The sequence below is a fragment of the Urocitellus parryii genome, chromosome 4 (assembly GCF_045843805.1).
Source record: "Urocitellus parryii isolate mUroPar1 chromosome 4, mUroPar1.hap1, whole genome shotgun sequence".
Classification (NCBI taxonomy): domain Eukaryota; kingdom Metazoa; phylum Chordata; class Mammalia; order Rodentia; family Sciuridae; genus Urocitellus; species Urocitellus parryii.
The window spans coordinates 125,914,041-125,921,896 of record NC_135534.1 but is presented as its reverse complement, the minus strand read 5'-3'; the positions used below and the strand labels follow the sequence as shown (position 1 = coordinate 125,921,896).

Genomic DNA, 7,856 nt, shown 5'->3' with positions numbered 1-7,856 from the left:
AGCAGTGAGGCTTTAAATACAAAAGTGGGCCGGGAGCCCCCGCGTGGTGCCGCGGTGCCCCCTCATTATGCATGCATGGAAAAGCAAACAAACAAAAACATTAGCAACGCTCCTCCGGCTCGCGGAGCCCCGGCCCCGCGCGCTCCGAGCCTGCCCGCTTTCTCCTTTCTCCACTCTCTTTCGCCCTTTGCTCGGCCCCCTTTCCCGGCTTTTCGAGATGCTATTGGTCCTGCCTGTTGTTGTTGAAACTTTTTTTTTTTTTTTTTTTTTTACGAGCCGCTGGAGTGGGGTTGCGGAGTGGGGGAGGGCGGGGAGGGTGGTGGGCAGCTCACATTCAGGCATTCAAGGCTTGAAAGGAACGGCTTAGGGAGCCTGACAGAGGCCCGGAGCTCCTCCTACTCTTAAGGAGGCTCGGATATGGAGCCCTAACTCGCGCACAGAACCAATGGCTAGGCTTAGGGGCAGCTGTTAGCATCCGGCTCAGCCAAGGGCCTGTTTGTTCTGTCCTTTTTCCTTCTTTTTTCTTTTTCTTTCTTTCTTTCTTTTTTTTTTTTTTTTTTTTTTTTTGAGGGCAGTTGTATTAGTTCTCGCCGATCCTACCTCCAACTCCCCATCTGTGCCTTCGCCTAGGTTCAGAAATCAGTTCATGTGTCAGGTTCCCTATCTTTGGGTTCTGGTTCTGACGGGGATCGGGGTGGGGAAGAATCCAGATAATTTAATGTGGGGCTTTTGAAACTTAACCCCGCGCGCGTGGACACACACACACACACACACACACACACACACACACACACGGTGCAAGAAAGACGCACGCCCACTTCAATTGGGGAGATATTAATCAGAAATTTACAGCCCTCCCTCTCCAGCACCAGCTAGCCGAACTGGTAGGTATGACTCTTGCACCAGGCAACGTTTTCAAATTGCAAGACAGAAATCCAATCAACCGAATCATTTTCTTAGGAATATATTTATAACTCGCACGGTAATGGAGAAATAATAGCAGCATTAAAAAATTTCAGGAATGTTGAGCAGTACCATCTGGCCGCAGTCACAACACACAGGAAGGAGATAAATCGACACGCAGCAAGGTTTGTATTAAAGTGTAAGTTTCAGTCCTCATTAGGACTTGGGAAGCTGGTTTAAAGGAAGCTGCCCTGTAGCCCCATCAGCTTTTGCAATCCTGGAGCGGGACTTTAAGAGCTACCTTAACTGGGGCGCAACGCAGCCTTTGGCCACCAGAGGCACCGGGCGTCTGCGGCCTGTCAAAAACTGGCGCTTTTTTACTCCCCTTTCCGTGGAGAGACTATCAACTCCATCTGTCACAAAAATTAAGGCTAAATCTCCTCTCCAGAAGCGGAGGGAGCCGGGGCTCCAGCGAGCTCAGAGTTGGGCTGCGCCACTCTTCAGAGTCCAAGTGAATGTGAAATGGCAAAAGTCAGAGTCACAGCCACAGCCACAGCACGCTTACATATGGGATTGCAGAAAAGCCTCCTGCACACGCGGAGACTGCAGTAACCCCTAGAGGCGCTGGGTCTGCCTTGGAAATCTGGACCTCAGAAAGTCCGCAAACAAACAAAAAACCTTCAAAGAGTCAGGTTGAGCTAAGACAGATCATCTTCCTCTGTCTTGAATAGTAGAAAAGACACAATATAAAACTATACTTAAAAAAATAATAGGAAGACTGCAACTTCGTGATACATCAAAACAACCATATCCCTGGCTGTTCTTTGTGTGTGTGTGTGTGTGTGTGTGTGTGTGTGTGTGTGTGTGTTGGGGGGGGGGTATTTGGACTTGTCATCTTAGTCCTTCCCTCTCAAACAGGCCAAAAGAGCTTGGAAAACTCATCCCTTCTCTGTGACTTGGATCTCTCATATATAAGGTTCAAGGGTAGATTAGACTCTTAAGATCCCTTCCATCAGTAATGATCGGTGATTTTAAGGAGCAAGTTTAAGTTTCAGTCGCTTCTTTAAGTTACTGATTCAGGTTGTTGAGTTCCTTTAGAGTAGTCAGTCTCAAAACAGCCTGGAGGCCTTGTTTAAAATTTTCTGAAGGCCTTGTTTAAAATTCAGATTGCTGGCTTTGGGAGTTTCTGATTGGTAAAACTGGGCCCCCTGAGAATCTGCATTCTTAACAAGTTCTCAGGATACTGCTGCTACTTGTCTGAGACCATACTTTGAGAACCTCTACCCTAAAGTTTTTAGATTGATTGATTGTAAAATTAGCTACACCGTGGCCTTGATAGAACTCTCAGGGGAATGGGCAGCCCAAGAGCTCTGCATGCTCTAGGGACACCACCATGCATTTGTATAGCATTGGCATTGCACACTTGAAGGGCTATCATCTCCCTTTTTGTTGGATTCTTTCCATCCATTCAAAATAGATGATACTTTCTCCTATTTTATACACTAGAACAAAGAACTTTTCTAGGCCACAAGTTCCTATACAGGAGTATGCCATTTCTATGAAACCTGCTTTGCTGTTTTTCCACTCTCTCTTCCAGTTCTCCTCTTGATTCACTTTTCTCAATTAATCCTCCATTTCACTTCTCAAAGTCATCAATGATGGAAATATTGCTTTGAATGGTCACTTCTCAGTTGTTATTTTGATTTTACAGCAGAAAAAAAAATGGTTTTCAGGACTCAATACTTTTCTGTTCCGTATTTTACTCCCAGGCAGCTCTTCTCTCTCTAAATTTTCTCCTTCCGTGATCCCTTAGGTGATCTTCTCCAGTGTCTTGGTTTTAACTACATCAACTAATTTGACGTTTTCAACCTCAGTCTTTGGTCTCTATTTTTATGTATTCATTTACTGGTTCAAAGAATATTTTACACTTAGTTTATTTGCTGATCTTTCTGTGATAGATAGTCTCCAACATTGGTCTCCATCAGTGTTCTCTCTCCATTCATATCAGTGCAACTCTGATAAAGAGGCAGAGTTTTTTTTTTGTTTTTTTTACTTAATTGTTTTACTTGTTCTTTCTGGATATACATAACAGTAGAATGTATTTTGACATATTGCACATACATGGATTATAACTTATCCTAATTAGGTTACCATTCTTGTGGTTGTACATGATGGGGAGTTTCACTGGGTATGTATTCATATATGAACATATGAAAGTTATGTCTGATTCATCCTACTCTCTTTCCTACTCTCATCCCCATTTCCTTTCCTTAATTACCCTTTGTCTAATCCAATGAAATTCTGTTCTTCCCTTCCACTACTTATTGTGTGTTGGTTTCCACATATTAGAGAGAACATTTGGCCTTTGGATTTATGGAGATGGCTTATTGCAGTTCCATCCATTTAACTAGTAAATGCTATAATTTCATTCTTCTTTCTGGCTGAGTAATATTCCATTGTGTATATACACCACATTTTCTTTATCCATTCATCTGTTGACAAGCATCTAAGTTGGTTTCATAGCTTTGCTGTTGTGAAATGAGCCACTAATAAACATTGATGTGGTTGCATCACTGTAGTATGCTGATTTTAAGTCCTTTGGGTATATAACAAGGAGTGGGATAACTGGGTCAAATGATGGTTCCATTCCAAGTTTTCTGAGGCATCTTCATATTGCTTTTCAGAGTAGTTGCACCAGTCCCACCAGCAATGTATGACTATAACTTTTCCCCTACATCCTTGTCAACATTTATTGTTACTTGTGTTCTTGCTAGTTGCCATTCTGACTAGAGTGAGATGGAATCTCAGTGTAATTTTGATTTGCATTTCTCTCGTTGCAAGAGATGCTGAACATTTTTTCGTATATTTGTTGACCATTCTTATTTTATCTTCTGTGAAGTGCCTGTTCAGTTCCTTTGCCCATTTATTGATTGGATTATTATTATTATTTTTTGTTTGGTGTTAAGTTTTTTTGAGTTCTTTGTATATACTGGAGATTAATGCTGTATCTCAGGTGCAGGGGGCAAAGATTTTCTCCCATTCTCTAGGCTCTCTTTTTATATTCTTGATTGTTTCCTTTGCTGTGAAGAAGATTTTTAGTTTGATACAATTCCATTTATTGATTCTTGATTTTACTTCTTGCGCTTAAGAGGAGTACGGTTGAAGAATTACGTTCCTAAGCTGGCATAATGGAGATTTGGGCCTACTTTTTCTTCTAGTAGGCACAGAGTCTTTGGTCTAATGCCTAGGTCCATGATCCACTTCGAGTTGACTTTTGTGCAGGGTGAGAGATCAGGTCAAATTTCATTCTACTACATATGGATTTCCAATTCTCCCAGCACCATTTTGTGAAGAGGCTATCTTTTCTCCAATATACGTTTTTAGCACCTTTGTCTAGTATGAGATAACTGTATATATGTTGGTTTGTCTCTGTGTCTTCTATTCTGTAACACTGGTTTTCATGTCTATTTTGGTGCCAAAACCATGCTGTTTTTGTTACTATAGCTCCTTAGTATAATTTAAAGTCTGATATTGGAAAGGAGGTAGAGTCTTAATTCTTTTCTTCTTCAATCTTGGGCAGGCCTTAATGACTTTGACCAATAGAACATGGTGAAAATGACTGACATTTTATAGCTTTCAAGGCTAATCACATGAAACTTTACAGCTTCTACCTGGGCTCTTGCAATGCTTTCTCTGGAGAAGCTGTATGGTTTGGATGTCAGGTGTCCCCCAAAAGTTCACGTGTGAGACAATGCAAGAAGGTTCAGAAGAGAACCTTGTTGTAAGAGTCTTAACCCAATCAGTGCAGTAATCCCTGATGGGATTAATTGAAGTGGTAGGGTGTGTCTGGAGGAGGTGGGAATTGGGGCATGGGCTAGAGGTGTATATTTTGTATTTGGAGAGTGGAGTCTCTCTTTCTTTCTCTGTTTCTTTATCACCGTTTTGTGAGCTGCTTCCCTCGGCCACACTCTCCCACCATGATGTTCAACCTCACCTCAAGTCCCAAGGAATGGAACCATTCTGTGGACAAAGACCTCTGAAATCGTGAGCGAGCCCTCAAATAAACTTTTCCTCTTCTATAGTTGTTCTGGTCAGATCTTTTAGTCATAACAGAAAAAAAAAATAGCTAAAACAGAAGCTGATCCCCTTGGGATAGCCATGTTGTGAGGAAGCCTAACTTTCCATTTTTAGTGGTTATATCAAGGTCCTTGGCCATCTTCCTGCCATTTTAGCCATGTGAATGCAGAATATATTAAATGTGTAATTAAAAACATGTCTTGGATTCCAGCCCAGTCCAATCTTCAGATGACTCCAGCTTCAGCTGTCACTTTACTGCAAGTACGTGAGAGGAATCAGGGTCTGGACCAGGTGAGGAAAATGAGAAATCTATGTGAAAAGTTTAAGAAGCGACTCACTGTCATAATGGTATAGAGGTGCTGCAGAGTCCCTAAGAGTGAATGTGCTATAGTTTGGGTCTGGAATGTCCCCCAAAAGCTGTTGAGCTTTTGGGGGACTTTCCGTTGTAACAATGTTCAGAGGTGGGGCTTTTGGGAAGTGATTGGATCATGAGAGTGCTGATCTTATCAATGAATTAATCCACTGATGAGTTCATAGTTGAGTGGGCTATTGAAGTTGAAGGAAGTAGGACACTGAGGACATGTCTTTGAAGAGCATATTTTGTCTCCCGACACTCGCCCCCACACCCCTAGTAGGAGAAAGCATGAGTCTAGTCCCCCACTATCACAAATTATGCAGTTGAGTTACCCACATTTGGGGAAATCATATCTGGAGTGCAATGGATAAGCCTCACCCTGTGAAAACCACCTTTATGGTTGTGGTATCTCCCTTGCCAGGTAAGTATTATTAATTCTTGGGAACAAAGTAGAAGAATGGGAACCCCATGTGAAAGGACACTTCACTGATGGACACCAAAGTTGGGTCATTCCCACAGCCAAAAATCTGGAGACTTCTCTGAGCTCCACTTTTTATCTTTCTTCAGAACTATCTACATATTCTTGAGCTTTGTTAATTCAAAGAATATGCCACTCACATCCAGCCTTCCTGTCTCCTCAACTGCCCTATTTTTTAGCAGTTTTCCTCATTGTTGAACACTAGGAGTTTCCTAACTTGTCCACTAAACCAGAGTCCAAAGTAGGGAAGCCCCTTCAAAGCACTTGGGAGCTTTTTCAACAACATATGCCCACTCCAGTTTTGTTATACTTGAATTCTTCCCTGGAGAACAAGGAATGTGTATTTTGGGGAAAAACACAAAGACCTATTTCTGTTTAAATAATCCTGACAGTGATTGCCAAACTTTCAGATTTCATAAACAAGTTCATTTTCAAAAGGAAAAAGATGGAATTATCTTTGAAAAAAAGGATGCTATTTATTTTGTCCAGTATTAGCAAGCAAACATTAAATAAACCTCTTTCTGTCATCTGTTAATTCTAGTCTTTTATTAATTTAAGGAGATGTGAAATGCCTAAGGCAGGGAAGAAATAACCAGAGAATAAAGGCCTTTATGTGGAATAAATTTAGATATTTAAGGAATTTACTACATTGTCCTATTTTTTTTTCTCAATTCAACCTAGCTTCCATACAGGGAATATTTCAGAAATTTTTACATCTCATGATAGCATTTTGGAGTTGAGTCTGAAATGATCCTCCATGTTGCTGTAAATGAGGCTGATCAAGTCACTACTCCACTTTAAAATTTGCAGTGATTCTTCAGGAAAACACTGAAGGTCAGTACTATGGTTATAAGATGTAATAGTTTGGAAGACTAATTCCAGATATTTAACCCCTTCTATTTCCTGTGCTTTTAAACACAAATATACACGGGCACATACATGTGTGCAATCACATGCATTGCATAGGTCACCTGCATTCAGGTGTGCACATGTGTGCACACAAGTAGATACACATGCACCTACTCATATGCATGTACAAATAGATATATACACACATGTGCAGACTCATACACGTGTTCATGTGCACAAAAACTCAAATTTATCCTATATCTGTTTATCTGGGGCCTTTGGTATATTGGCCTTTTAATCAGAGAAATGTTTCTGAACCCTAGCTAAAAGATTATGGAAAAGAGTCTCCCTTTTAACCCGCTGCTCCTGGATAATGTATGTTATCTCAATTCCCTCTCTATGTGCACATACATTTGTAATGTCAGTTAGCATCTGACTGCCCAGAATTGCCTTGTGTGCAGATGGGTCTCATGATCAGATTAACCATGGACTTGGCCTGACCATTTGGAGTGCCACCAGTCCGGGTGCAGACACTTGAATCCTGAGATACCTCCAGTGTTTCAAAATAATAGCACTTTAACATCAAGAGGAATTTATTCTATAGATCTAAGTATAGGAAATGTAGCCATGTAGTCTTCCACACTAATAAAAGAAAAATATATGATCTTATCAAATAATAATGGGAAAGTATGATAAAATAAGCAATTATTTTCCATAAGAAATTTCAGGTAAACAAGAAATAGATAGAAAATTATATAATATCAATATTGCTATCAGAAACCAATGGCAAAAATTTATTTCAAAAGCTAGAGCCTTTTGAATTAAAATGAGAAAAAGTATAGTTAATATCTTTATTAACTTTTTAGAAGTTTTAATAAGGGCAATAATATAAAAAAGTGCAATAATATATATATGAATTATAAAATAAAATATGTAGCTATTATTTAAGTAAACACGGCTAATGTTTTTAGTTCTTTTCAATATTTCTGGTTCTCTTTATCTTTTCTTGACACACAGCAGGATCTACTTCTCCACTGCCTTTGAAGTTGAGTAAGCCTATGTAAATGGTTTCAGCCAACACACTGGTTGGAAATGACAACCATCACCTATAAGATAAGGTATTTTTCTCCTGGTGTTAATATTCTTCAGTGCTCTCTTTCCCTGCTTACTAAACCTACAAGTCAAGTCTCCTTT

General features: G+C 40.2%; 1 pseudogene; it reads right to left on the bottom strand.

Annotated features, from left to right (window-relative positions):
• Positions 1-5,612: 5,612 nt before the first annotated feature.
• On the bottom strand, positions 5,613-5,764 carry LOC113193714 (U1 spliceosomal RNA; annotated as a pseudogene).
• Between the last annotated feature and the right edge of the window lie 2,092 nt (positions 5,765-7,856).